Below are 7,460 nucleotides of genomic sequence, written 5' to 3'. Positions count from 1 at the left end.
CGGCCATCCTGACACTCTTCACACCTCGCTCATGGCTCAATTTCGAGCGTATAAACCAAAATGAGTGCCATGTACTGAGTGAATGTTGTTTAATGTCCTCTGTATTTTCAATTCCAGACCTTCCTGCTCAGGGAAACAGTGGGATCTGAAGCTGATGAAGGAGAGAGGATGGATCATCCTGACAGTGAATCCGGTGGTGACTGCTACTAATTCTCAATCATCGACTACATGGGGTGTGGACATGCAGAAGTTTGAGCCAGTGCACATGGCCGGTGGTGACTGCTACTAATTCTCAATCATCTACTACAAGGGGTGTGGACATGCAGAATTTGGAGCCAGTTCAAGATTCAGATCAGGAGGTGCCTGGCTCCATACCAATCAACTCAGTGCCTCTGAGACAAGGACTTGAACGGTACAGTTTGAGTCCTCGACCGCCATGCTCAACGCGGCTGCAAGGATTCGGGGTGGATTGACTGAATGTGGCATTTCTTGTTGTGTACTATTCTTGTATACTGGATTAGTATAGTATCTTTTTTTTTAGCAGCTATGTTTGTTTTGTATTGGTTAAGGAGAAATGTTGTGTTCGTCATGGGCACGCCTATGATGCACACCAAGGGAGGTAGGGAGTGTTAGTCTCCCCCGAGTTTTGGAGTTGGATGGTAGGCGCGGTGACGTGGAACCGGAGAGAATAAAAGGTCAGGGAAGGTGTTCCTCGTGGCCAATGACTCTGTATTATTCTCTGTGTATTTATTAAAACTTATCTGCGAAACAGGCACCGTGTGTGCACGATGCAACACACCCCTCCCATGCCCTCAATAAAGAAGTTAAAAACCAGCTGTGATTGGGACGCAGGGGACCCTGGTGCCACTGAACCTTCTGCACTTTGAACCTGCTGAACTATTGACAGCTGCGCTCTTGATATGTAGGGTCGAAACCTTTATCTCTGCCCCTCTATCACGATTTGTTGAAGATGCTGTGATTTCCCGCTTTACCTATTTACTGCGATTTAGCCAACTTCAGGAAATTAGTGCAAGCAACGGACAATAGATCTAATCGATAATTTACAGAAACTGTTGACATTGTTTTTGATACGGGTGCTTGGAAAAAAAAAGTCAAAAAATGTATCCACCTCGCAAAAGACCCTTGTCAGAAGTGGGATTCGAACCGACGCCTCCAAAGGAGACTGCGACCTGAACCCAGCGCCTTAGACCACTCGGCCATCCTGACACTCTTGACACTGCACTGATGGCTCAATTTCCAGCTTATAAACCAAAATGAGTGCCATGTACTGAGTGAATGTTGTTTAATGTCCTCTGTATTTTCAATTCCAGACCTTCCTGCTCAGGGAAACAGTGGGATCTGAAGCTGATGAAGGAGAGAGGATGGATCATCCTGACAGTGGATCCGGTGGTGACTGCTACTAATTCTCAATCATCTACTACATGGGGTGTGGACATGCTGAATTTTGAGCCAGTGCACATGGCCGGTGGCGACTGCTACTAATTCTCAATCATCTACTACAGGGGGTGTGGACATGCAGAATTTGGAGCCAGTTCAAGATTCAGATCAGGAGGTGCCTGGCTCCATACCAATCAACTCAGTGCCTCTGAGACAAGGACTTGAACGGTACAGTTTGAGTCCTCGACGGCCATGCTCAACGCGGCTGCAAGGATTCGGGGTGGATTGACTGAATGTGGCATTTCCTGTTGTGTACTATTCTTGTATACTGGTTTAGTATAGTATCTTTTTTTTGAGCAGCTATGTTTGTTTTGTATTGGTTAAGGAGAAATGTTGTGTTCGTCATGGGCACGCCTATGATGCACACCAAGGGAGGTAGGGAGTGTTAGTCTCCCCTGAGTTTTAGAGTTGGATGGTAGGAGCGGTGACGTGGAACCGGAGAGAATAAATGGTCAGGGAAGGTGTTCCTCGTGGCCAATGACTCTATATTATTCTCTGTGTATTTAATAAAACTTATCTGCGAAACAGGCACTGTGTGTGCACGATGCAACACACCCCTCCCATCCCCTGAATACAGAAGTTAAAAACCAGCTGTGATTGGGACGCAGGGGACCCTGGTGCCACTGAACCTTCTGCACTGTGAACCTGCTGAACTATTGACAGCTGCGTTTTTGATATGTAGGGTCGAAACCTTTATCTCGGCCCCTCTATCACGATTTGTTGAAGATGCTGTGATTTCCTGCTTTACCGATTTACTGCGATTTAGCCAACTTCAGGCAATTAGTGCAAGCAACGGAAAATAGATCTTATCGATAATTTACAGAAACTGTTGACATTGTTTTTGATACGGTGCTTGGGAAAAAAAAGTCAAAAAATGTATCCACCTCGCAAAATACACTTGTCAGAAGTGGGATTTGAACCCACACCTCCAAGGGAGGCTGCGACCTGAACGCAGCGCCTTAGACCACTCGGCCATCCTGACACTCTTTACAGCTCGCTCATGGCTCAATTTCGAGCGTATAAACCAAAATGAGTGCCATGTACTGAGTGAATGTTGTTTAATGTCCTCTGTATTTTCAATTCCAGACCTTCCTGCTCAGGGAAACAGTGGGATCTGAAGCTGATGAAGGAGAGAGGATGGATCATCCTGACAGTGAATCCGGTGGTGACTGCTACTAATTCTCAATCATCGACTACATGGGGTGTGGACATGCAGAAGTTTGAGCCAGTGCACATGGCCGGTGGTGACTGCTACTAATTCTCAATCATCTACTACAAGGGGTGTGGACATGCAGAATTTGGAGCCAGTTCAAGATTCAGATCAGGAGGTGCCTGGCTCCATACCAATCAACTCAGTGCCTCTGAGACAAGGACTTGAACGGTACAGTTTGAGTCCTCGACCGCCATGCTCAACGCGGCTGCAAGGATTCGGGGTGGATTGACTGAATGTGGCATTTCTTGTTGTGTACTATTCTTGTATACTGGATTAGTATAGTATCTTTTTTTTGAGCAGCTATGTTTGTTTTGTATTGGTTAAGGAGAAATCTTGTGTTCGTCATGGGCACGCCTATGATGCACACCAAGGAAGGTAGGGAGTGTTAGTCTCCCCCGAGTTTTGGAGTTGGATGGTAGGCGCGGTGACGTGGAACCGGAGAGAATAAAAGGTCAGGGAAGGTGTTCCTCGTGGCCAATGACTCTATATTATTCTCTGTGTATTTATTAAAACTTATCTGCGAAACAGGCACCGTGTGTGCACGATGCAACACACCCCTCCCATGCCCTGAATACAGAAGTTAAAAACCAGCTGTGATTGGGACGCAGGGGACCCTGGTGCCACTGGACCTTCTGAACTGTGAACCTGCTGAACTATTGACAGCTGCGCTCTTGATATGTAGGGTCGAAACCTTTATCTCTGCCCCTCTATCACGATTTGTTGAAGATGCTGTGATTTCCCGCTTTACCGATTTACTGCGATTTAGCCAACTTCAGGAAATTAGTGCAAGCAACGGACAATAGATCTTATCGATAATTTACAGAAACTGTTGACATTGTTTTTGATACGGGAGCTTGGAAAAAAAAAGTCCAAAAATGTATCCACCTCTCAAAAGACACTTGTCAGAAGTGGGATTCAAACCCATGCCTCCAAAGGAGACTGCGACCTGAACGCAGCGCCTTAGACCACTCAGCCATCCTGACACTCTTGACACTGCACTGATGGCTCAATTTCCAGCTTATAAACCAAAATGAGTGCAATGTACTGAGTGAATGTTGTTTAATGTCCTCTGTATTTTCAATTCCAGACCTTCCTGCTCAGGGAAACAGTGGGATCTGAAGCTGATGAAGGAGAGAGGATGGATCATCCTGACAGTGGATCCGGTGGTGACTGCTACTAATTCTCAATCATCTACTACATGGGGTGTGGACATGCTGAATTTTGAGCCAGTGCACATGGCCGGTGGCGACTGCTACTAATTCTCAATCATCTACTACAGGGGGTGTGGACATGCAGAATTTGGAGCCAGTTCAAGATTCAGATCAGGAGGTGTCTGGCTCCATACCAATCAACTCAGTGCCTCTGAGACAAGGCCTTGAACGGTACAGTTTGAGTCCTCGACCGCCATGCTCAACGCAGCTGCAAGGATTCGGGGTGGATTGACTGAATGTGGCATTTCTTGTTGTGTACTATTCTTGTATACTGGTTTAGTATAGTATCTTTTTTTTTAGCAGCTATGTTTGTTTTGTATTGGTTTAGGAGAAATGTTGTGTTCGTCATGGGCACGCCTATGATGCACACCAAGGGGGGTAGGGAGTGTTAGTCTCCCCCGAGTTTTGGAGTTGGATGGTAGGCGCGGTGACGTGGAACCGGAGAGAATAAAAGGTCAGGGAAGGTGTTCCTCGTGGCCAATGACTCTATATTATTCTCTGTGTATTTATTAAAACTTATTTGCGAAACAGGCACTGTGTGTGCACGATGCAACACACCCCTCCCATGCCCAGAATACAGAAGTTAAAAACCAGCTGTGATTGGGACGCAGGGGACCCTGGTGCCACTGAACCTTCTGCACTGTGAACCTGCTGAACTATGGACAGCTGTGCTTTTGATATGTAGGGTCGAAACCTTTATCTCGGCCCCTCTATCACCATTTGTTGAAGATGCTGTGATTTCCTGCTTTACCGATTTACTGCGATTTAGCCAACTTCAGGCAATTAGTGCAAGCAACGGACAATAGATCTTATCGATAATTTACGGAAACTGTTGCCATTGTTTTTGATAAGGGTGCTTGGAAAAAAAAGTCCAAAAATGTATCCACCTCGCAAAGACACTTGTCAGAAGAGGGGTTTGAACCCACGTCTCCAAGGGAGACTGTGACTTGAATGCAGCATCTTAGACCACCCGGCCATCCTGACACTCTTGACACCAGACTGATGGCTCAATTTCCAGCTTATAAACCAAAATGAGTGCCATGTACTGAGTGAATTTTATTTAATGTCCTCTGTATTTTCAATTCCAGACCTTCCTGCTCAGGGAAACAGTGGGATCTGAGGCTGATGAAGGAGAGAGGATGGATCATCCTGACAGTGGACCCTGTGGTGACTGCTACTAATTCTCAATCATCTACTACATGGGGTGTGGACTTGCAGAATTTTGAGCCAGTGCATATGGCCGGTGGTGACTGCTACTAATTCTCAATCATCTACTACAGGGGGTGTGGACATGCAGAATTTGGAGCCAGTTCAAGATTCAGATCAGGAGGTGCCTGGCTCCATACCAATCAACTCAGTGCCTCTGAGACAAGGACTTGAAGGGTACAATTTGAGTCCTCGACCGCCATGCTCAACGCGGCTGCAAGGATTCGGGGTGGATTGACTGAATGTGGTATTTATTGTTGTGTACTATTCTTGTATACTGGATTAGTATAGTATCTTTTTTTTGAGCAGCTATGTTTGTTTTGTATTGGTTAAGGAGAAATGTTGTGTTCGTCATGGGCACGCCCATGATGCACACCAAGGGAGGTAGGGAGTGTTAGTCTCCCCCGAGTTTTGGAGTTGGATGGTAGGTGCGGTGATGTGGAATCGGAGAGAATAAAAGGTAGGGGAAGGTGTTCCTCGTGGCCAAAGACTCCATATTATTCTTTGTGTATTTATTAAAACTTCTCTGCAAAACAGGCACTGTGTGTGCATGACGCAACACCCCCACCCCTCCCATCACCTGAATACAGAAGTTAAAAACCAGCTCTGATTGGGACGCAGGGGACCCTGCTGCCACTGAACCTTCTGCACTGTGAACCTGCTGAACTATTGACAGCTGCGCTTTTGATATGTAGGGTCAAAACCTTTATCTCGGCCCCTCTATCACGATTTGTTGAAATACGGTGTTTTTCCTGCTTTACCGATTTACTGCGATTTAGCCAACTTCAGGCAATTAGTGCAAGCAACGGAAAATAGATCTTATCGATAATTTACAGAAACTGTTGACATTGTTTTTGATAAGGGTGCTTGAAAAAAAAAAGTCCAAAAATGTATCCACCTCGCAAAACACACTCGTCAGAAGAGGGGTTTGAACCCACGTTTCCAAGGGAGGCTGCAACCTGAACGCAGCGCCTTAGACCACTCGGCCATCCTGACACTCTTCACACCACGCTCATGGCTCAATTTCGAGCGTATAAACCAAAATGAGTGCCATGTACTGAGTGAATGTTGTTTAATGTCCTCTGTATTTTCAATTCCAGACCTTCCTGCTCAGGGAAACAGTGGGATCTGAAGCTGATGAAGGAGATAGGATGGATCATCCTGACAGTGAATCCGGTGGTGACTGCTACTAATTCTCAATCATCGACTACATGGGGTGTGGACATGCAGAAGTTTGAGCCAGTGCACATGGCCGGTGGTGACTGCTACTAATTCTCAATCATCTACTACAAGGGGTGTGGACATGCAGAATTTGGAGCCAGTTCAAGATTCAGATCAGGAGGTGCCTGGCTCCATACCAATCAACTCAGTGCCTCTGAGACAAGGACTTGAACGGTACAGTTTGAGTCCTCGACCGCCATGCTCAACGCGGCTGCAAGGATTCGGGGTGGATTGACTGAATGTGGCATTTCTTGTTGTGTACTATTCTTGTATACTGGATTAGTATAGTATCTTTTTTTTGAGCAGCTATGTTTGTTTTGTATTGGTTAAGGAGAAATGTTGTGTTCGTCATGGGCACGCCTATGATGCACACCAAGGGAGGTAGGGAGTGTTAGTCTCCCCTGAGTTTTAGAGTTGGATGGTAGGCGCAGTGACGTGGAACTGGAGAGAATAAATGGTCAGGGAAGGTGTTCCTCGTGGCCAATGAATCTATATTATTCTCTGTGTATTTATTAAAACTTATCTGCGAAACAGGCACCGTGTGTGCACGATGCAACACACCCCTCCCATGCCCTGAATACAGAAGTTAAAAACCAGCTGTGATTGGGACGCAGGGGACCCTGGTGCCACTGAACCTTCTGCACTGTGAACCTGCTGAACTATTGACAGCTGCGCTCTTGATATGTAGGGTCGAAACCTTTATCTCTGCCCCTCTATCACGATTTGTTGAAGATGCTGTGATTTCCCGCTTTACCGATTTACTGCGATTTAGCCAACTTCAGGAAATAAGTGCAAGCAACGGACAATAGATCTTATCGATAATTTACAGAAACTGTTGACATTGTTTTTGATACGGGTGCTTGGAAAAAAAAAGTCCAAAAATGTATCCACCTCGCAAAAGACACTTGTCAGAAGTGGGGTTGAACACACGTCTCCAAGGGAGACTGCGACCTGAATGCAGCACCTTAGACCACCCGGCCATCCTGACACTCTTGACACCAGACTGATGGCTCAATTTCCAGCTTATAAACCAAAATGAGTGCCATGTACTGAGTGAATGTTATTTAATGTCCTCTGCATTTTCAATTCCAGACCTTCCTGCTCAGGGAAACAGTGGGATCTGAAGCTGATGAAGGAGAGAGGATGGATCA

General features: G+C 46.1%; 1 non-coding gene across 1 annotated transcript; it reads right to left on the bottom strand.

The window, feature by feature from the left end:
• Positions 1-2,357: 2,357 nt before the first annotated feature.
• TRNAL-CAG (transfer RNA leucine (anticodon CAG)) lies at positions 2,358-2,440 on the bottom strand. Its single transcript has one exon. It is a non-coding gene; the product is annotated as a tRNA-Leu (tRNA).
• Positions 2,441-7,460: the final 5,020 nt, after the last annotated feature.

Source organism: Pleurodeles waltl, unplaced genomic scaffold (assembly GCF_031143425.1).
Source record: "Pleurodeles waltl isolate 20211129_DDA unplaced genomic scaffold, aPleWal1.hap1.20221129 scaffold_39, whole genome shotgun sequence".
Classification (NCBI taxonomy): domain Eukaryota; kingdom Metazoa; phylum Chordata; class Amphibia; order Caudata; family Salamandridae; genus Pleurodeles; species Pleurodeles waltl.
Note: the sequence above shows the minus strand (reverse complement) of the source record. Positions and strands in the feature narration are given on the sequence as shown.